Here is a 23,826-nt window from a genome sequence, read left to right on the forward strand (position 1 = left end):
TGGTTCCTACCTGGAAGACATACGTTCAAACATATTTGAGGAAGAAGACAAACTGGAAGTCTCAGAGTTGGATCAAGATGTTAGAAATATCCTGTGTGACAGCAAGATAACTGATAAACACAAATATTTTAATTTAAAAATAAATAAATAAAAGAACAAAAACCATTAGGTGCTTTTATTTTTTACTGATCTGACCGAATTAGTCAGTCAGAGTAATTAAATAAGGCTGTGTTGCCAATATTTATTCTAGAAAACAAGCTAACTTTCTATGAGAATATTTCACCTGCTGTGAGAATTTTATTTGATTGCCCCAGAAAACACAGCCCAGTTATTAAACAGCTTTCTCAAAGTTTCTCCTTGGATAATACTTAACACAAATAACTAGCATGGTTCACTGTTAATACCCTCTATTCCCCCTTCTCACCCTGCCCCCCATTATAGAAGGCATTAATGGTTTTGTCACTGTTCCTCAGCTGCATTGATGTGGGCATATTTGTAAGACAAAGGATAGCAAGAATAACCAGAGAGTTGCTAAGATGAGATGAAAGCGAGTAGGGCTGGCAAAAGAAATGAAGCACTATTCACAGCCACTTCAGGATGTTTCATTTGAGATAGGACAGCTGTGCAAGTTAAGGAAAAAATAGAAATGAGCTAACCATTGTCAATAAATGGGTGTGCTCATTTTGATGAAATGCATCAGTAGCTAATAGGGTAAACAGAGTATGGTCTTAATGTTAGCCTTTGAATTTGCCGTTCCATTGAAAAATTAAACACTATGTATTATGTCAAGATGCTTTGCTTATTATATGCTTCGCCTTTTCAGCTGACTTGGTTACAAAACTTGTTACTCCCTCAACTAGATGTCACACGTTGGGTTCTCTGGGTAGCAGACTCTCAAGTGGAGTTTCTTGCCTGGCATGTTTATTAGGGAGTGCCTTGGGAGCAACATCTGTAAAAGAGAGAGGAAGGAAATGGGACTAGATAGAGGGAGAAATTGAACTGCTGTGGAGATCTGACCCCATGGTGAACTATGAAATTAAAATGACCTTTCAGAGTTGTCTTGGTTTGGAACGAAATAGGCTAGTTTTTTTTTCTGTGTCAGCCGTTGTATGTGGGACACCCTAGGAAGGGCGAGACCTTATTTGAGGTGCAAGGTGGCTCTCTGCAGGAGAGGCAATCCCTGAAGGGGCTGATAGCTGAAGGTGTCTGATGGCAGCACTTTCAGCAGCTGAGCAACAAGCCCTTCCTTGAAGCGACATCTGGGTGGCTGATCTATGTGTCCGTTACACCAGTTCAGTGACATTCAAAGATTTTTCACTGTGGTCCACGATAAGGAATACTTCTTACATCACCCCCAGGCATATGCTTATCCGCACATACTCAAACACATAAATCAAACAAAAGTTTCACAAAATAATATTTTAATATTTGTCCCTGTTGCATGTGACGCACTCTGATATTTTCTTTCAATTTGTTTTGTTTCAATCCATTCCATATTATTCTATTCTCCTTCACTTTTTAAAAGGCTATTTATAACACACTAATTTGATTTCAGTACCCACTATTAGATTACAATGTGCAATTCAAAAAATATGGAATTTGATTGTGGAAATTAGTCAATTAATGCTGAGCAAGTTTACACTCCAGTGTAAGTGGAATGGGCTAGTGTTCCATGATGTAGTTGGATTACTTTCATTTCCAGAAAACTGAAGAAGTGCCACAGTAGAGCTTTGCAGATCTGTGGGCCCCAAAGAGAGGGTGTGGTTCATCACAAATCTCTAAATCGTTGAGCACCTCGTTCCAGGTGGGGTGTCATTTGTGATTACTTGTTCTAACGGTATGAGCTCCAGGCAAGATTTTCAAAGAAGGATGTTAATTATGAGGGGAGGAAATAGTAACTGTCAGTGAGAACCATGATTTCCATTTACTTGTAGAGTTTTAGGATGTGGTCAGGTACAAACACCTTAGTTTTTCCAGACAGTGGATGCCTATGATCTGTTTTGTATTGTGACTTTCACAGGAAAGGAATTACTGGAAAAACATTTGGTGTTATGCTATAGAATATTGAGTTATGAAATATATAGGTTAAATGTCTGAATGGGATGGTATGGCTATAAATTAAAGTTAAGGAAAAGACTCTGTTTTTGGACAAAGATATGAAAAAGATCTTGAACATAGTGAGATAGAATTTAGGAAGATGGCAAATCAATAAATGTATTTTCTCTGGGCCAACAAGAACAAACTGAAAATACATACCCTTTGCGCTTGAAATGGGAGCAATGAGTTCAAGCTCCTTACTTGTCCAAGATTTACACTGGAACAAAGTTGAAATTTCATTACATGCATTTAAAATTTAAGATACATAAGCAGAATAAATATAGTTCTATTGGAGAAGTATAAAAGCAAAGATGTAGTAAGAAAGAAAATGAAAGATATCTATTATTTTTCATGTCTATGCTAGGAAATCTTCAATTTGTTATCATATTTAATCCTTATAGTGGCCTTCCAGATGGACTTGATGGTTACCATTTTTATAAATAAAGAAACTGAAGCTAAGATGTAAGTGTCTTAGCGAGGTCAGGGAAGTCAAGATTGAAATTTAGATCTTGCTCCATCTTTTTTACTACTACAAAGTCATATATATATTTAAATTTCTAACTTTTAAAAACCTACAGGTTAAATGTACACTAAAACCAGATATGTATTATTTACATGTCAAAATACAAGCTGAAAACTGGTTAATCAATTCTCTACCACATTTCCATTTTTTGTGTTATTGCTGCTTGTGAGATTTTTAAAAAATCATTTATTACTTGCGCAGGACTTTGGAAATTTCTTCTCACATGGTTGTATCTGTATTATATTTCAGTTTGCTGTTAAGAATCCAGAAGCCAGATTTTATGAACTCAAAGTAATAAGTATGCATATACATTGAAGACGAGTTGAGATTAAAGTGAACCAAAGATCTGGAAACCAATGGAAATAAAATGTTTTATAGATATATCCCACATCAACTACATGTCATAATGAAGGGATATTAAAGAGAATATTAGACTGTCTTTGATTTGGCGGGATATATCCACTCATGAACTTATGTTCACTTCAAATGTTACTGGTGTGTTACCAACAATGGTTCTACAAAAGGGGAAAAGAAGTTTATAAAGGACAGACTTTAAAAAGTCATTATTAACCCAGTTACCTCAAAATAGTACAAGAAATTAAGTGATCGACCTCATTAAATAGCTCACCTCACATCACTTTATTCTCTGGAAATTAGCTCTGAGAAGTGTTAGAGGGAAGATTCAACTTCAACGTTAGAGAAGAAAAATGAACCATAAAATGTGTTCAGAAGCTGATGAAGACACTAGAAAACAGAAAATATAATTACATTATCCATACAAACGAAATTTTAGCGTTTAAATTTGTTGTGCAATGGCTTTTGTGTTTCTGTGACTGGTTGTACAATAGTTTTTCTCTCTCTCTGAACTTGCTTAAGTCATAACACTTCTGGGTCTCACCTTTCCTTACCTGTAAAATGGGACAGCACTTTAAAATTTATGTTCTGCAGTACACTATTGTTTTTCTCAGATATATTGTGTATTGATCATAGGAGTGAGACTATATGCAGATTTTCAGTGTCTTGTGCTTTAGGAACAGGAGAGAGCAGTTTTCCTATTTGGATTCTGGTGGGGTTTGTCTATGTGATCTTGAACAAGTCACTTAAACTTTTTGTGACCCAATACCCAAACAATAAAATGGAGATTCTAATTTGTACTCCTCATTTCTCACTGGAATCTTCGGAGGATAGACAACCTGGAAGTACTTGAGGGGTGTAAGGCATCACAAATGTAGGATATTATTGTAGTAACAATCTATTACTACTACTGAAAAAGAGGAAAGAGTCTTCTATTAATGAGTCAGTGAATTACCATGTTCATATATGAACAAATTTCAACTCTTGATTTACCTAAGACATTTGTTAAATAATGATATGTGGAGTATTTATTTTAATGTCTTTTGAGATGAGTGTTTAATGATGCTAGACAGAATGGAAATCAAAACTTCTTGTATTGTCTGGAGGAAAGATATTTTAGATATTTTGGAATGTGTGCATTCCAAAATAGTTGTGAAAAACAAAGACTGATTTAAATTCTTTTTTGGTGAGGAAGATTGGCCCCAAGCTAACATCTGTTGCTAATCTTCCTCTTTTTGCTTGAGGAAGATTGTTGCTGAGCTAGTATCTGTGCCATCTTCCTCTATTTTGTATGTGGGACACTAGTAAAGCATGGCTTAAAGAGCTGTGTATAGGTTGGCACCTGGGATCTGAACCAGCAAACCCTGAGGTGCCAAAGTGGAGCACGTGAACTTAACCACTACGCCACTGGGCTGGCCCCAAGACTGACTTAAAACGTGATACCAACTTAAAATGGTATTTATGATCATTCTTTTCTGTTCTCTGGTTATATATTGATATAAAGAGATTTTTGAAGTGTCTGATGTGCTCTTTATGAATGCTTCACTCAGAAATTCACATTTGGGCTTCACAAATTTGTAAATTTCAAGAAAGATAAGTCAAATTTTAACAGTTGATCATGTTTTCTATTGTAGTTGAAGTGTTGAGGATTAATGACCTGCCAGTGGGAGAGTATACAGAAAGAAAAACACAGGGCCTGGGACCGTGCCTGAGCATAGACTGTGTTTAAGAAACTGTGACTAAAAATAAATCTATGAAAGAAGTGCCAGAAAAGTACTCAGAGAGGAAGGAGGAAAAATAAAACAAGACTGCATAATTCTAGGAAATAAAGGAAGAGAGAACTGTCACAACTAGTGCGTGGTTGATATAGGACAGAGGAAATTGCATACAGCTGGGATCCAGGAGCCAGACATATATAGTCACAGTGTAAATAATAGACGAAATGAATGTAATATAACATGGGGGCTTGGCAATAGCTACTTGACGGCAGGTATCAGGAACCCGGATGTGAGTACTCCTCCATGGAGAACTGGTTCCAATTCCCTGGAGGCCTTGGTGGGGATAAGTAGGAAAGGAGAGATTCAGATATGTTTGGGAGAGTATGGAAGCCCAATAATTGGATGTAGAGCTGAGGGTGGGACTAGGTGAAAGGAATACGACCGAATCAATTACTGGAAAGAGGGAATATCATTATAACAGGGCTAATAACAAAATGGACTTGATGCTCACCTCTAGAGCTCTATGGAGGTTCTTTAGATTTCTCATATTTAGGGGCCTGATTGATCCCTGAGGTTTGGACCAGACTTAAACTAACAAGTGAGAGTTCAGTGCTTAGCAGATGGTAGATGCTCAATAAATATTTTTTGAATAAATCAATGAATTATAAGATCTTTGCTCTGGAGAATGGAAGCCTTTCATTCTCAACCAAATAATTCCAAAGGTATCAATTTATAATAGTGTTTCCTAAGTGTGTTACATGAAAAACTAGTTTCTCAGGATATAAGTTTTAGGATCAAACAGTGTTTTGACCAAGTAAGTGAGAGACCTGCTGAGTTAAATAACATTAATTGTATTTCTATATTGCAAGACATCTCAGAGATTTTATCTTAATATGTCTTATGAATCTCTGAAAGATAGGTAGTATGTGGACTTTTCCAAGTTTATTTGCCCACAGAACTCTCTCCTCAACTACCACCTTTCTTTGTCTACGTATTCCCTGGACTAGTGTTGTGAAGAACGTATTATAAAGTGTTGCAATACAGAATAACATAAAAATCCATAGACGGACAAAAAAAGAGATTGATGGATTTTGATGATATTGGGGAAAAAAAGGTATCCTTTTTGGGAGTTTTAAGGATTTCAAAAGCAAACATTGAAAGAATTAGAGAATCCTCATTGTACTCCCAATGTTCATTTCCAGGTATGAGAGACCAAGAGTCAAGAATTTTTGTTAACTTCTCATCCACAGTTGGATGTTCGAATGGAAAAGTTTGGAGACTATGGAACATTTTCAGAAAAGATATATGGGATGAGGAAGATTACGAGTTAGAAGCAGTTAGTCCTTGAATTGTCTATACATTATTAAAGCTTTATGTAATTTTTTCTACTTGAATTTCCATGGGGAAAAGGAATTGTTGTCTGTGTATGGGGAGGTGGGGGTGGGATGGGGCGTTTGGGAGGTGAGATCTTGTTCCTCTCATACTAGAAGATATTATCCATTGTTATGTTGATCTCCCCCCACTTAAGGGCAGGATGCGTACCTTGATTCATTTTCATATTGGCAGCATCTCTCACTGCATGTGGCATGTAGTAGGTGCTTAGTAAACATTTGAACTGAATTGAACTAAGAGGATCTGAAGAAACGAGTCAAGGCTTGTGTTCTCACAGTGCTCATTTTTACCAAAATGGCAGGGTCATATCTCCTCCTCCAGCTTGGGTGTGTATTTGGGGTAAGGAAAATACTCGTTTCTTGAGGATGATTTTTTGTTGACATTGTCACCTGGTGTTTTGCACCATCCTTCGCCAGAGTGGATGCCAAAACATATTCTACATACAATAGCCCAAAGGCTCTTCTTTACTGCTTATAGTGGGACATAAGGGGAGACAACCTCTAAGATGACAAAGCTTACAGTTCTGGGAAAGGAGGAGAAAACCGACAGAACAACTGAGCAAGAAATTATGAAAACTTTTATTTCCAGAGAATTAGGATGTTTAGGGATATTATCAGAGAGATTGATATTCCGTCCTTTCCTACAGCTTTCCATGCAGAAGGAAGTTTGACTCGTTCCAAATCAAATCTTAGAATAATGTCATTACAACAGTAGCTGAGGAGCTTCTTACAGAAGACTCCTGGAAAAAACTTCAAAATTACTTGATAATATGAATCTTTTGTGTGAACTTCGAAGCTGGTTGAAACCGTATTATTTAATAAAGTATTATTATCAAATATTAGAAGGAGAGCATTTTAAAGATTTTTTATTTTTTCCTTTTTCTCCCCAAAGCCCCCCGGTACATAGTTGTATCTTCTTCGTTGTAGGTCCTTCTAGTTGTGGCATGTGGGACGCTGCCTCAGCGTGGTTTGATGAGCAGTGCCATGTCCGCACCCAGGATTCGAACCAACGAAACACTGGGTCGCCTGCAGCGGAGCGCGCGAACTTAACCACTCGGCCACGGGGCCAGCCCCAGAAGGAGAGCATTTTAACTTATTTATTTTATTTAACAATTGAATACCTACAGTGACAAAGCACTATGCTTGTTACTATGGTACAGAAATAAGTAAGATATGTCTTATATCTTCAACATTGTTTCTAGTTGAGTTAGAGTGACAGGTGTGTACCAGGTTAGTGAAGGGAGTGAGAGGAGACAGTGGCAGATCATGGAGAAGATCTGAATGAGGGCTGAGTGTGGAGCCCTATAGATTCCAGACTTACACACTATTGTAGTGATATAAACATGCTGACTTCCCAGCCCCGCCACTCGGTTGGCTTTGAGAATTCCAACTGGGGAAGTATCTGTGTCTTAGATAGGCAAATTCATAAATATTTAAATACGACATTATAATAGAATGACCACTTCCAAAGGGTTCCTTATTAAGAAAATAATTCAGAGAGATCTAGACATCACACAAATTCTAGCATCTCCTGACAAATATATTTCATCTCCCTCTCATTCTTAACTTTAGCATTTAGAATAAAATTGAGACAGCCACTTCACAAAATTGCACAACACAGGAAAAAGACCATGAACCCTGGCAGACCAACACTGGCTCAAATCCTGGCTCCAATATTTAGTTCCTGATTGACCTTGGGGAAAATTTCTTTTTTCTCTATGCCTCTGTTAGTGCCTGTGAAACAAGATTACAGCATCCAACTCAAGGGTTATATTGAGGGAGGTAAGATATGTACGTTCTTTTCTTACATCCTCTCATGGAAGCCTCTCCTCTTTTATAGCACATTTAGCAGTTTGTAATTCAGTAATTGTAAAACCAGCTCTTTCATGTCTGTCTCCTCTGCCGTCTGCTTGGGAGAAAGGCTTCCTGAGGGAAAGAACTACACCTGTCCTATTTACCATGGTGTCCTGGTGCCTTGCACATCCCTGAGTAAACGCTGAGTGGAGGAAAGCAGGGCACTCTGGGGCAGATACAACCCTATCAGTAAATGTTGCTTCCCTTCTTCCTCGTACTCAGAAACCTGACAGTTTTCTTTTCCTTGCTCTGTTCCTCTATGAGTGTTGGGAATGTCCGTGCTTCTCTTACAATAGCTGATCTTATTGGCATATTGCTCGCTTATAACACTGCCCCGGGGCTACTCGTATGGAGCATGGACCTTCTTAATCAACAGCAAACTCTTTCTGAACTAAAACATAATCTCTACTACTTTTACCTGATCTTAAAATAGGATTTTTCCTGAGTTGTGTCTTAGACATAAAAAAGTGATTTCTGGGTCTACTTATATTATTTCGAAACTTTTTCTTTCATTTCGCTTAAGTTTACAGGATGAAGGAAAGAGTAGGCTGGTTATTGGTACTTTTGGATCTCACTGCTATTGTAGTCTTCTTTATTTCATGTATTAAGTAAGAAACCTAAACTCTATATATCCCTACATTATAATTACCCAAAGGCAGAAGGAAAATTAAAGGTATCATCCAACCCATGGTTTGCTCATTCTACTCATTTTCATGTTGACTGACTTCTTTATGAATATAACAATTATTCCTGGATTTCATCAACTCAGGGCAGCACCAAAATTGACTACAGCTTCAGGTTTGCCTTCTGCTTGCATTTGCGACAAGGGCTCTGAAGAACTGCACATTTCCGGGAGAGGAGTTTCCATGGAAACCCGGACAAAGGCAAAGCAAAAGAATTCTTCAAGGCCCACAAGAAAAAAATTCCACCTTGCTTTTTGTTTGCAGTTCTGTGTCCCTTGAGCAGTTCAGCCTGCTGGCACTGTCCTTGCTCTCTAGGAATCCCTGTTGGAAATTTATATATAGCATTATGCATCTCTGAAATCTGCAAAATAGGATTTGATGAGTGTGACTAAAAAGTTATTTCTCAAGAGAGCTCTAACCCAGAGCTTTTTTTAAACATAAGATTAAAAAAAAAATAACAAAGCATACATTTAAGCAGCCACTGAATTTATGAATATGGAGTTGTGCTTCAAGTTATAAGATCTTTGAACTAGGTCTCAAAGAAGAGAGTTTTAGAGCAAATAAATGGAATCAGTGGTTAGAGGCAATTTGGTATTTCAAGACAATTTGTTAGTTGAAAATAAAGGCCAGGTCAAATGATTTCTGATGAATTTATGGGGTTGTGTATCTTGACTAAAAGGAAGTCCTGGGGTTCATATAAATTCCTTTGGAAAATGATGTCTCTGCCGTTGGTTTGCAAGGTTCTAAAGCAGGCTGACTGTCTTATTTGTACTGAGCACAGTACTTTGAAGTTGCTTTGGGGACGGGATTGATGCAGTGACGAGCACCCACCATGCTCTCCCACAGAGGGTTCCTTAGCGCACAGTCAGTAACAGAATACTCTGTGCTTCTGAGGCATGACTATTGACACTATTTAATAAACTCATGGCACAATTCGTACTTCACTTTTTTCTTTATTGAACTTAATTGAAATCATGTTCAAAAATATATTCACTGTTTGAGTCATTCTTTCAACAAATACCTTCTGAATAATTATTGCACACCAGGTACAATGCTGGGAACATACCCTCATGGAGTCCATCAAGGACCACCAGGTTTTTAAAAAAATGAAATGGCACAAAAGAAAAACACAGACAACAAAATGTGACAATTGCTACATGCTGTGAAATGCCATGGTACTGAGGCTTGTTCTGGGTTTTACGGCAAGCTGGAGCAAGGACATGTCTCAGCTTAGTGGTGGTGGTAATATGGGCATTAGATCAGGTAAGGCCTTTGAAAAAGAGGTGACATTTGTTCTGAGTGCTGAGGGATGATTATATGTGGATTGGGCAGACAAGTATGGGAAATACATTCAGAGGAAACAAATATAACAGCACATGGATATAGGGGGCCGGCCCCATGGTACAGCGGTTAAGTTCACGCATTCTACTTCGGGGGCCTCAGGTTTGCCGGTTTGGATCCCGGGTGCAGACCTACACACTGCTAATCAAGCCACGCTGTGGCAGGTGTCCCACATATAAAGTAGAGGAAGATGGCCATGGGTGTTAGCTCAAGGACAAGCTTCCTCAGCAAAAAGAGGAGGATGGGCAGCTGATGTTAGCTCAGGGCTAATCTTCCTCAAAACAACAATAACAACAACACAGGGATATGGAAGAATGCCACTGTTTCAGGCACTGAGCATAGGTCCTAATGTAGGGAGTAAGAGAAGTGAGTATGGAGAAGGAAGCAGAAGCCAGGTCCTCAAGTGGTTTGCAAAGCTAAGGAGTGTGAATTTGATCCTAAAGATGGGGAAGCCATGAGCAATTTCAACAGAAGAATGAAATGTTCAATTTGTACTGTTGTCCTGGGGGAAGGATTGAGGCTGGAAGAAGTCATTTATAGCAGGAAGACCAATGAGGAGGCAAAGGGGAATGTTGGTGAGAAAGGGTGAGGGCCAAAACTAGGGCTGTGAAGGCAGGGGTGGAGAGGAGAGCCAGCTCTGGAGGACGAATGGACTGGGTAACCAATCGTTTGGGTGGGGGTATAAAGAAAGAAAGATTGGAGTGGACTTCAGGTTCCAGTGCTGGTGCTGGGAAGATGATAACACTAAGTGAAATTAGTATGAGAGGCAAAAAATCTATAAAGATGAAGAGTATGGCTTTCATCCTTGTGCTGCCTGACTGATCTAGTGACTTCAGGCAAGATTCTTAATCTATTTGAGCCTCAACTCCTTTGAGATGCTCACTTGGCATTGTTTGGAGGATTAAATGAGATACTACTTATAAAACATTCACACATTCGCTCAATCTGTATTTTTGGAGCATTCATTATGTACCAAGGTAAGAGATTCAGAGATATATAAGACAAAGTTTCTGCCCTCCTGGAAATTCTATTGGATGAGTGGGAAGGTAGACATAAACAGGTTAACAAATAATTGAGTAAAGCAATTATAGATTTGGCAGAGTGCTCTGAAAGGTTGATGTGACGGAGAGAAGGTTTAGAACTCTTCTTCATATGTTGTTAGGAAAGGCTAAAACTCGTACGGGAGCCTGGGACAGCTATTCAGCTGGGGAAGAGCATTCCAGGCTGAGAGAACAACCAGTTCAGAGACCCTGAAGTGGGAAAGAATTTTGAAGGATAGTACACACTTAACATTCCTCATATATGGTAAGCATGTAGTAAATAATGCGTATTTAGAAATAAGGAGGCATCTATTTGATTTTATGCCATGGAAAATTAGCTTAACAGAATAACTCTCATTTATTACTTACAGTAGTCAGAACAATATTTTAAATGACCACTTTTACAAATGTATCTTCGTATTTAATAATGTAAATAAAATTGTCAGTGGAAAGGGGAGGAGGAGTTCTTTAAAGCAGTGTTGAAGTTTATGGACCAGGAATTCCCACTGGGCGCTTTGTGGCTAATATTCTTCTCGACAGCTCTGGAAATATATTTTTCTTTTCTTTTTTTCCAATTATTTTTTTAATTTGTTTCAACACGACTCAACCTTAACACCAGTTGATCCTTCAAAGATGGGAAACTGTTAACTACCTTTTCGAGGTCTGAAATTCATACAACCATGTATATAGAAAACTCTGTGTTAACCTTCATGCTTTTAGTAGAAATCTCTATTATTAGTCTCTTCTGCATTTTTTTCTGTGCAGCGATAGAAGATATATCGTTTAGGTGATCAAAAAATGGTTACTCCATATAGGTTTGCTGTTACATATTTTTTAAAAATTGCAAATGGAGAATGTTATATAGGGAAATTGTGAAGTGACTACACCATCTTATTGTTCAAGCATCATGACTGAGAGACTGTATTACATGGGAAGAAAAGATTATAAACAACTTCTGTAACACATCAACAAAAGCATCTGAATTGATATGAATCCTATCTAGTTAAGAGATTTTCCTACATTTATTCTACTTATCTTCTTGAAGTAGAATGTATAATAAAAATGTGTTGCAAATATGTGGTTGTAATAAATTTAAGATTGAAAATATAGAAACATTACATTTAGATAAAGATGAATGCATGGCATGTATTGAAACATGTTGATAATATAAATTAAAATTTTAAACATCCAACGAATAACCAAATAAAAGAAATAGCTAAGAAGACACCAGAACCACATAAAACAGGGATAGGACTGCTTAGAATTTGATGAATGACAGCCTCTACGCCTGTTCAGAGTGCATTCTACCCAAGAGCTAATGAAGATAAACAGTCTATTTAAGTGCTGCTGGAAAATTCCCCTTCAGCCAGCAGCTGGCATGACTTGTCATTTAAAAGGCATAAGTAAAGGTCATATAATTGAGTCATTGAGAAACTGACATGACAATGAGCTACACTCTTATTAACGCTTCTTAAAAACTCTTCCATGGGCTATTAAATAGATGATGCTTAATAATGGTATTAAGCTAAAGAAAAACTACAAGAAGTCCAAGTTTAAATAGATCCCAGCTCTTTAATGGGAGGTTCCCAAAGAAGTTGGATGTGGCTTTTGCATACCAGGTGGAGTGTGCTTCTGTCAAATGACACTGATGGGATTCTGAATCACCATCTTTTATAGACATGAGAAATACAAATTTCATGTGAGACAATGTGGTGCTTCAGTCAAGTACAAAGATTGCCATATCCTCGCATAGACATGAAGGAATGCCCTTCCCGCCTCTGTACAACAGAGGAAGAGTATCCTCACATTTTTAATTCACGTTTTTAATTCACCTGGGCCAGCAAGGTGCTCTTTGCCAGAATTAAGTTGGGTATTTTCCTTGTACCCCTATTTCCTGCTTCCTCATTTACCTCTGGCTTTCATCCATGACTATTGACTTGGGTACTTATTCATTAGTTGGCATCTTCTAGCCTAATACCGTAATTGACCTTGGCTTTGCCCCTTGATTCTGTTTTTGCCTCTTGGATCCAACTGAACTCTGTGTTCTTGGAACTAGCTCCACACCTTCTCCTGGTTTTTGTCTTGCTACCCCCTGCCCTGAGGCTGGAGTTCTGTAGGCATACCCAGCAATACCCATTCTAGGAAAGAGAATCTTTAATAATAGAGGTTTTTTTTTTTTTTTTTTTTGTAGGAAGATTAGCCCTGAACTAACTGCTGCCAATCTTCCTCTTTTTGCTGAGGAATACTGGCCCTGAGCTAACATCTGTGCCCATCTTCCTCCACTTTATATGTGGGACGCCTACCACAGCATGGAGTGCCAAGTGGTGCCATGTCTGCACCCAGGATCCGAACCGGCGAACCCTGGGTCGCTGAAGCAGAACGTGCGAACTTAACTGCTGTGCCACCGGCCGGCCCCAATAACACAGGTTTTAATGCCAAATCTCACACATCCTTCAGTGACAAACAGAAACAGTTTCTACGTCCTTCAAGTTCAAAAAGTTCATAGCATATTCTCAGAATCTTAGTGGCTACTCAGATTTGAGCTAAGTGACATAAACTATCTAGCTAATCTGTAGGAAGCAATGTCACTTTATTAAACCTGGAACTACAGCAAGGCAACCAAATAGATTGTCCTGCGTATAACCTTAATGTTTACATAATGTTCATTAAGGATGTCCATTAGTTAAGAACCAGAAAAAAGTAAAATTAATTTTTAAACATCACAGCAAGTTACATATGGTTGATGTGTTAATGGAAACCACTAAAACATTTAAATATTTAACACTGAAACATTAAAATATTTAAAAATTCTCTGGTAATTCATGAAATGATTACTGTTTTAGATCAAAATATAGTTGGGGTTGTCTTAAATATATGAAACGTGGTTATGACAGGAGGAGTCTGACTGCACAGCCCACTCATTAAGACCTACCTCCCTGTCATAGTCATATAGTAAATATGTCCAGTAGGGATGCTGTTGCTGTCCTCCTGGGTCACCCTGGATCCCCTTTACTGAGTCTGAACACCCACTCCCCAGCTCCTTTCCTAACAGTTTTGCCCCTAACAGCCGTCACCTGCAGCCCTCTTCTGAGGACTGTCTTTGGGCTACTAAGCTGCTTTGCACAGCAGCTGAGAGACTGGATTGCTGAAGCGCCGGGGAGTTCACAGCTCCCAGGGTGGACCAGGCCACGGCCCGACTGTGCTTGAGTAAAAAGTCCTGTTCCAAGACAGGACAAACTTAAGATCACTGTCATAGACACAATCCGCAGATGATTCTAAGAAGCTCACTTTTCACATTTTTACATGTTTGAAGTAAGATGCACCTTACAATTGATGTGTCATGCTTCAACTGGCAATGTTTTCTCTTTCTTAGTAATGCACTAAGAATGCATCTAAGGTTGATGGTGAATTAGAGTCAATGAAGTTAAGGACTGGAAAAGAGTGAACAAAAACTTCTGTTCGAAGACCACCAGGAAAGGATTTAGGGAAGAACTATCGTCTTAACTGGCAGCATGTGGAAGTGTCAGGTAATCGTCCCATCGTTTTGAAGGTACACTATGTGGAAGTTAAGGCCAATCATAGTTTAGGTAAGAAGTTAAAGGGAGGAAGCCACTTTTAATTGGGTCCCTACTATGTATCCAGCACAGAGGTCCTCTGCCTCAAGTCAGTCTGTCATTCTTCTGATAACCTTTTGGGTCACGAGGTAACATAACCAGAAGAAAATTCTCTGTGGAAGACAGCAATCTTGGCCCAAGCATGTGCTTGGGAATCACTGCATCAGTTGGCATCAAGATTGTTTTACAACCAACTGATTTTGAGGACTTCAGTTTTCCCAGCAGCTAGAGCCCTATTCTAGGCAGAAAAGAAGCTAGCTTTTGGAGCAGGTAGATCTGGGTCAAGCCCAGGCTCTTTGATTTAATTGTTGCATGGTGTTGAACAAACCACTTACCATTTAAAAATAATTCAAAAAGAATTACACCTATTTCTAACAGCCTGCAGTATAATATTTGAACATATGCATAATATTAGCTCACCTCCTTTCCCCTCTACTCCTTTCTTTTCATTGTAAAATATGTTTTCTTAAATAACAGTGAGGTAACTGAGGTTGAGGAAACACACCCAGAGATTTGGGGAGCAGTGGTTAAGGTCAGGGGCCAGACTTTTCACTGGGCCACAAGGACATTCTCCTGCAGTCATTGGGAAGCCAGTGGTCACAAACAATTGGATTCTACAAGTTCAGCACCTTAAATCCATCCATTCCAGGGCCAGAATGGGTATGATGTGGGAGAGAACCTGCAATTTGGAAGTAGAGGTAGAGAAATGCGGTAATACGGAGTCGGGCAGACCACCATCGGAGTCTGTAGTATGTTAGTCACATCCTACACGTCTACTCTTCTCATGAGCTGCAGTATTTGAAAGATTTTTTTTTCTATCAAATGGCATCTAATCATAAGTTATGTTCATCCAAATCATCACAATTTTATTCATCCAAAACTTTCTAGTGGAGCTACTGAACAGCATAAAAAAGCCAGGATTGCCACTTTCAGTTCGTATAATTCATCCGTCCTCTCCACAGATGTGTCTTGTTCCCTCTCTGTGTGCAAGTAGTGCATGGGTAGAGGGAATACAGTGTGAACTGCTGCTTCCCTACCTTGAGGTCTAGCCCTCAGTGGAGGCAGAAAGCAACAATAGATAGACTGTCTTGATCTCGGAATGAGACCAGGGCACTGTGGGAACTCAGAGGAGGGACTTCCTTAAGCTCTGGTGACATGAGCCCCTTCTGAGAAAAAAAATTTAAATACCTGAAATAAAACTCACAGCATTATAAAGGAAACTGATTATAATGAAATAAAATTCTACCCACGGAGACCTTGACCCTCCATGGATCTCAGGTTAAGAATCCCTGGGAGGAAGTTTGTTCAAAGCTGAGGGAAAAAGTCAGAAGGAAGTAGCCAACTGATGGCTAGGAAGCAGAAAAGCAAGAGAAACATCCCGTGGGAAGAGCCAGCAGTAAGAGGGCAAAGGTGCAGGGTTTGCTCTTCGAGCTCAAAAGTTGAGGCTGGTGTTAGTCCAGCCAAAAGCAAAGGGTTTTGTTGTTTTGAATGAGTCTGTGCAGTCACAATATAGGGACAAGAACAATTTCTATTAGGCTTTGTTATATAAACAGAATACATAAAAATCGTCTTTCAATAAAATATTCTCTACGATGATGTACTAGTGAGAAAAAATATACATGTTTTAGTATATCAAGCTGCAAATATTACTGTGCCAACTTTCAAAATGCAAATGATTTAAATAGATGAAATATTCTGATCCAAATCACTATTTATGTAAATTACTAAACAGAGAATCAAGTCACAGCTGGGGACCTAAATGTATATTTATAAGAGATTCTCTCCTCTAATCCTGGAATTTTCACTCTGAAACACCTTTGGTAGAAAAACAAAGCACATAATAGTAGGTTTCTGCTTTTTTTCTAGTTTTATAGGAGATTAGGACACTATACAGATTTTTAAAAATGTATTACATGTATCGGATGTATTCTCATCACCTGAGCACTCAATAAGTACTTGTTGGTGGAACAAGAAATGCTTTTCACCAACTAGTAAAAAAATTAGCAATGCGATAAAAATAGGCAAGAATTTAGTTGCTGTGTAAAGTCATAGAAAGAGCTACTTAGTCTTTGACATCAGAAAAAAACAAATTGAATTGTGCCCCTGTTGTTTACTTGCTTGTGTGGCTGAAAATGAGTAAAACAGGAATATTAATACTTGCACTTTGGGATTAAATGAAGTAATGTATATAGAGCGCTAAGTATCATGCACGTCATACAAACCAGCGCCCTCTTCTTCTGCCTGCAGTTTCCTGACTCGTCTCCACTCACCCCACCTACTTGCACAGACAGCTCACTAACATAGAAAGGAGTGGAAGGTTAGGGAGAACAGAGGGTTTGAGCAGAGAACAGGGACTAGAGTTTCTATGGAACATTTCCTAGGCTGTTGATTTGAAGGTCATAGCGCCCCAGACACATTATAGATTTATGAGTTAAATATGTATGAATTTTAATCATTAGGGAATCCCATATACGATGGCCGGTTTTATAAAACTATACTGAAGGGACAGTAAGATTAGGCAGATTAAAATGTCTTCTGAAATATATTTTCTAACGTGGGACAATGTAAACTAAAAGAGATAATGTATACATAGCAATTGTTCAGATGTATTTTGAATTCTTAGACTTGATCCAGTTTGATAAACCGTATTGGAGACCTATTAGGTGTCAGGCTGCTTACACAGTACTTTTGATCCCAAAGCACATGAGACGTGCTTCCTGGCCTCAAGTAAGTCTCAATGGAATTGAGAATTAGGGGTTGAGGGAAAGGGGGAATGGAGGATGGGAGGCTAGGGGACCAACATGCACAGAAATAGCTAAAAATTCAATGACGTGGATGTAAATATAGTTCCCACATAGAGACACGGATAAGTGAGCTATTTAATTCGCCTGGGGCAGGAGGAGGAGCCCGTAGGGAGGTGACAGGTTCTGGGACTCTAAAAAGAATTTCATGGACCCGAGAGGGAAGCATATACCCTCCTTTGGGGCTAAGGACAAAACCCAGTCTGAAGAGAGATGAAGAGATTTTCTCCAAAAATCAAGATGCAATGCTGAATCATGAGAGAAATTAGGAGATTGCATTCTAGCATAATAGTATTTTTTTTTTCACCCTGCATACTTTTACACACACACACACACACACACACACTCTCATATATTCCTCAGCAGTTTGAAAATTCTGTTTCTCAGCTTTGCTTTTTACTGGAAAAAATGACAAGTAACTGAATCCCAATGTTCTGGCATTCTGTTACAGAGAAAGAAGCTCTTCAGTTTGCAGGAAAACCATCTGAAGCTTTACTCACCTTGCAGTGGGCCTCCCTTACATAGGCAAACGGATTCTGGGATCCTATTGCTGATGGGCACCCTAATCTTCGTATTGAAAAGATGCTCTGCAGATGGTGCTTCTCCTCATCCACCTTCGAAGCATCTGCTTCCTAGAATTCTTTATGTGTACTTGTTAATCCATCCTGAATTCAAATGGACCAAGGCAAAAAAAAAACTACCTTTAAAGTGAACAAATGCATTTAATTGCTTAACTCTGAGGCAACCTAGAAAGGCAAAATCAGTTATGCCACACTAAACCAACAAAGACCCCTTTGAAAAAACCGTTGTCATCATAGCGATATTTATTGTTTAATTTTAATTAGAAGCTACAGTCAGGCGGCAGCCTTCTGGAGAGTGAGGAATGTATGTGAGTAAAGTAAAGTGAGTGAGGAAGGACACCCACGGATGCAATTGCTCCCGCTCTTGGCTTGTAGATTTTTTTGTTCCTTCTTTCGGTTGTTTTTTCACCCCTGCCCCTTCCCATTATCATGCCTAATGTTCCAGTTCTTAAGAGGATGTCTCGTTGGTGAAGCAGTTGTTAAGTGTGACTCCATAGACGCTACAGTCACCTGGATATTCCGACTTTTGCTGCTGGGAATCAGAAGGGGGAGAAGGGGGTGGCGGGTGAGCGGAGTGTTGAGGAATTGTTGAGCCTACTGTGGCATTCTGCCACTGTTCCTTTCTCCCCTCCTCTTCCTTTGCTGGAATCCCCTGGCACCCTTCCAGGCACCCCCACTCACTCACAGATAGCTTGGCAAGTGATAGAAAGGGGTAGAAGGGGAGGTGGAATTGAAGATTTGGGCAGACAGACTCCAGTTTCTATGTAAAATCTCCTAGGCTGTTGATTTGAAGATCTCAGTTGCCCAGATGCTTTGTGGGTTTTGGGGTGAAGTAGGTGTACATTTTCATTTTAATTGCTACAGTTGCTTAAACTTCTATGTAAAGCAGTCGCATTTAAGGGATTTTTAAAAAAGAACATGTCACTTCTGCTACTAATGGATAAGTGCATACCCTCACTGCCTCACCAACAGATGGCTATTTTTTTAATTAAAAAATTGCTAGATTGTATCTAATTCTAGTCCATGAGGCATTCTACCCCATTAACTTGTGGTTTATTGCAGCCGTTCCTCTGTTTAGCTCGGCATGTTAATCCTCCAAAGACCATCTCTTCAGGAATGTTCAGCTAATCATGCTTCTTCCTTTCCAGAACTAGATTGAGATTTAAATTGTGCTTCTAAGGAAATATAAGTTCTTGAGCTTTTTTACTACACAGAATTAGCATTATTTTTTCTCTTCTTGATTATTCATGTGCATAATTAACAAGCTGTTCTATTCGTTGGCTCTAGATATTTCGTAGTTTCCAGGCTCCACATTTCAAAATGCAATAGAGTTATCATAGTAAAATATGAGCAAGGCAATAAAGCAGGAAATATTGTAATATATTTTTGCAACCAAGGTTTTGAATGCAAAAGTTTCCAGATCTCTTCATTATAGTGCCAGCTGATAGAGTATTTCTCAGCTTTCATAAAAAAAAGAAAGTTGAGAATCTGTGATTCTGCCGAATGAGGCTGTATATAAATGAAGTATCTGCGAAACAATCCTAGGAAGCATATTTTTTGTTTCACTAGTACTTGCTTATGTTACTCATATGAATAATATGATTGATTTTTACTTTATCTCCAACTGGCAGCGTAGCCATAAATCTATCCTTGAGGTACCTCGTACAGGATAAAATGTTATTTTTCCTCAGTGTGGTCTCATTTGATTACAATGGCAGCCTTGCCTGGCCACATTCCATCCATAATTAATTGTTGCTTTGGTTTCCAGTTGCAGCGAGGCCAGTGCTGTGGCTGTTCACATCTTTAGATAACCGTCTACTATGCCAGCTGGCAAGTGAATGGAGACCTTTCACACGGAGTCTAATGGGCTCAAAAGCCTGAGTCTTTGTCAGGGGCAGCTCTTGAAATGATATCGTGCCAGGGAAGGTCCAACTTGCTGTGGCTGACAGTCTCTTTGGCTCCTAACCCTTCTCAGTAAACACCATATGCAGAGAGGTTTCATTTTGCCAATTTATTTTAGCGTCTCTCATTCCACGATAGAAAATATTCTCAGTGGTGATAGGAAAATGAATTCTTTTAAGCTTTAACCTCTGGGTCCAGATCATTTTCTCTTTCCTATGTATTGAGCTGTAATCCCATTAACATTAGTGACTGCCATTTTGTCATAACATAGATCTTTGTTTCTATCAAAATATTTCTTTCTTGGTCAGATGGTTTCACATTACTCCCAGGGAAAGAATGTGAAGTATACTAGGCAAAAAGATAGGTAATTATCCATCCATGTCCAATGCTGAGATTTATTTTTGAGCAAGAAGGCGTGTTGTAATTATTGTTACAAAGACATATTAGATGTAATTTTGGATAGATGTGTTTAGTTCCTTGATTCACTCTTGGCAATGCGACCTTAAAAAAAACTACATGGGTTAGTATCATTTGACATGAATTATGAAAGAATCTCATAAAGTATCAGAATTCTAGCCCATTTGTGATTTCTCGAAGAAGATTTAAGCCAGATTTTCAAACTCAAACATCTTCAGAAGCCATGCAGGTAAAGCTGAGTGAAGTGTATCAAGTGTGAGATTTTGAGGAAAAAAAGGGGCAGATTGTTGGCATGTGGGGGAAATGAAGAAATGAGGGAAAGTGGGTCTAGTCATGCCAGATCTTTGTTTTCTCAAAGGAAGCCAGATATCTAGATTTTTACCTGACACCTCTTGTTTTTAAATGTCGACAACTGCAATTAGTTCAATTAAAAACAACGACAAAAACAAAAATGATTCCATTTGTGCTAAGGGCTGGATCTGCAGGCTGACTTTACATCATACCAAGTCTTGTAACAGAATAAGACATTTAAAATGTGTTTCTTCCTTTAAGAAAATTACAATCAAATGTATTTTACATTGATGTATAAATGTTAAAAAAAACAGTTAATAAAAATAATAGCAATCCATTTAAACAAGTCAGTATGTTTTGAATGTCTATAAAATCCTCTCAACAAAACTGTGATCAGAAAATATGTCTTCTGTCAGCTACAGTGAAAGAATGTTAGGCTGGTCTGGAGAGCAGAAGGATTAGATTGCTTTCATGAGCTGTGTGGTTTTCTTCTTTTTAAATACACTTTTTATTTTAATTTTTGCTGAGGAAGATTCACCCTGAGCTAACATCTGTGCCAGGCGTCTTCTATTTTGTATGTGGATTGCTGCCACAGCATGGCCCATGATGGGTGGTGTGGGTCTGTGCCCAGGAACTGAACCCCAGGCTGCCAAAGCACAGAGCACTGAACTCAACCACTAGGCTTCAGGGCCAGCCCCTTGTGTGGTTTTCTTACATGTCCTCCCCACCCAGTTTGCAACCACTGCCATATACTGTGAAATGACTGATCAAAAGTGAATTTTTCTTGATATATTGCCTAAGTTCCCTGCTTTGCATTTCACAAGGATAAAAATAATTAAAATTTAAAGATTAGCAGAAAGTATGATGCTATTAATTAAAAAATGTATTCAGTAGTGCAATCACAATAAAACCTAGATTTGGAATCCAACAAATATATTGCTTTGCTCATTATTGTAAGGGAGGTTCTAAGGATGAAAGCAGATTTTGAGGGAGAGAGAGCGTAGAACGATGGTACGTGAAAAATCAAGGAATATGACACTATACAGCTTTTGTACTTTTTTTTTAAAAAGGATGTGGAAAATAAAGACATGAGTTCAGGACTTGATATTCTAAAGAGATAAGCATATGTAGATCATAGATGGAGTAAATAACTCAACAATCTTAGATATATAAAGAAATGAAATGTGTGTCGGGGGGTGGCAGGCGAAATAAGTGGGATTAAGAGGTAAAAACTTCCAATTATAAAACAAATAAGTCACAGGGGTATAATGTACAGCATAGGGATATAGTAAATAATACTAGAATAATTTTGTATGGTGATAAATCATAACTAGACTTATCGTGGTGATCATTTTGTAATGTATATAAATATCAAATCCTTATGATGTACACCTGATACTAATAGGATATTGTATGTCAATAATACTTCAATAAAAAATGAGAGATTGCTGGGAAGATGGCTGCGTAGGAGGACTCTGAACTCATCTCCTCACATGGTCACAACAAATGTATAACTCCCCTCGGAACAATTACCCCTGAGAGAGAATCAGAAACTGCATAAAAGAACCTCCATGACAATTTACAGAACTGACTGAGGTGGAAGAGGCAGAAATTCCTTTCTGGAGAGGAAAACGCTACATTCGAGCTGTGGTACTTCATGACCAGGAGTGATCTTAAAGTACAAAGCTTTTCCTGGAGGAGCAGGGGATCTGAGTGGGACAGCTTTGCCACAATAAGCAGCTTTTGAACTCAGCGCAATTGAGATGAGTGTAATAACATCTGGCTTTGCTGGCTATTAAAAACAGTCAGCAAAGGATACCTCTAGAAAAACTATCAAATATAAGAGAAAGAAAAACCTGCTCTTCAAGGGCCCATGCACAAATTCCCCCATTTGGGAAAACAACACAAAATCACCAGAAAGAAAGGTGCACCATCCTTTGGTGAAAGAGACTCACTTGATAGGCTCTGGGCATATCTCAGGGAGTCAGGAGGTGGCTGGGCCCACCTCCCCAGGGACTGAGACATTGGCAGCAGCTGTTATTGTGACCTAGTACAGGTGTGCTGACATAGACACTGGCAGGTGCCATTGGAGTTCCTCCCCCGGCCTGTTAGTGCAGGGGTGTGCCTCACCCACTAGAGCACTGATTTAATCCAGCTCAGCCAGGGCAGGCAGCTCACCCTAAGGATTGGCCCCACCAACTGGGAAGCCCTGGGGTAACTTGTAGACGAGCATAGGCCAGGTGTGTGGGACCTCTGCAGCAGGGTGAGTGGGTCTGCCTCTGTGGTGCAAGGCATGTGCGAGGGGCAGGCCTGTGTTGGTAGAGTGTGTAGGTCCTCTTCATCAGGGCAAGTGGGTCCACTTCAGGGGGGCGTGGCATGTGCACGGGACAGGACTGTGTTGACTGGGTGCATAAGCCTGCAGACGGTGGGGCTTGTCAGCTGAGGCAGACTTGTGTTTCTCAAACAGCCACATGGGTGATCTGCCCCAACCTCCAAAGCATGAAACAATTGTGTGCTGCCACACCTGGGGCTGGCCCCACCCAGCTGTACTCCTGAGAGAGCTGACAAGAGCCTCGCAGGCCTGAGGCCTACAGCAGTTGTGAGCTCCTGAGCTTAGCAATGAGCCATGCTGGGGGCCTACTCACTTAACAGCAAAACAGCAGGAATGTGCTATTAGACCTTGCACCCAGCTGTGCTGGAGATCCCCCCACCCTATAAAGTGACTGAAGAGACCATAGCAGCTGCATGCAGCTGAGCCTTACCACCAGCCAGACCAGGGAGACAGCCTAGCCTCCCTGAGCACCTGCAGCAAGAGCAACCCTGCCACAACAGAAAGACACACGTAGCCCACAGGGGGACACTCCTGGAACAATTGGAACTGGTGATGAGAGTGAAGCACATTACTGGGCATCACAAGGCATCTCTTACATAAGGCCACTTCTCTAAGATCAGGAGACATAGCGGACTCCCCTAATACATAGATATAAGCACAGAGAAAGAGGCAAAATGAGGAGACAAAGGAATATGTCCCAGATAAGGGAAGAAGACAAATCCTCAGAAAAATAATTAAAACAGAGATAAACAATCAACCTGAAAAAGAGTACAAACTAAGAGTCATAAGGATGCTCACTGATCTCACGAGAAGAATGGATGAACACAGTGATAACTTCAACAAAGAATTGGGAAATATAAAAGAGAGCCAATCAGAACTGAAGAATA

The 23,826-nt window shown here is 39.4% G+C and overlaps 1 long non-coding RNA gene across 1 annotated transcript in view; it reads left to right on the plus strand.

Annotated features, from left to right (window-relative positions):
- The window catches only part of LOC111773180 (uncharacterized), a 54,105-nt gene extending 33,155 nt beyond the window's left edge, over window positions 1–20,950 (plus strand). Inside the window, exons 3-4 of the long non-coding RNA XR_011437825.1 lie at window positions 14,375–14,528; window positions 17,868–20,950. This is a non-coding gene — a long non-coding RNA (uncharacterized lncRNA). The remainder of the gene's footprint in view (window positions 1–14,374; window positions 14,529–17,867) is intronic.
- Window positions 20,951–23,826: the final 2,876 nt, after the last annotated feature.

This window comes from Equus caballus, chromosome 4 (genome assembly GCF_041296265.1).
Source record: "Equus caballus isolate H_3958 breed thoroughbred chromosome 4, TB-T2T, whole genome shotgun sequence".
In the NCBI taxonomy this organism is placed as follows: Eukaryota; Metazoa; Chordata; class Mammalia; order Perissodactyla; family Equidae; genus Equus; species Equus caballus.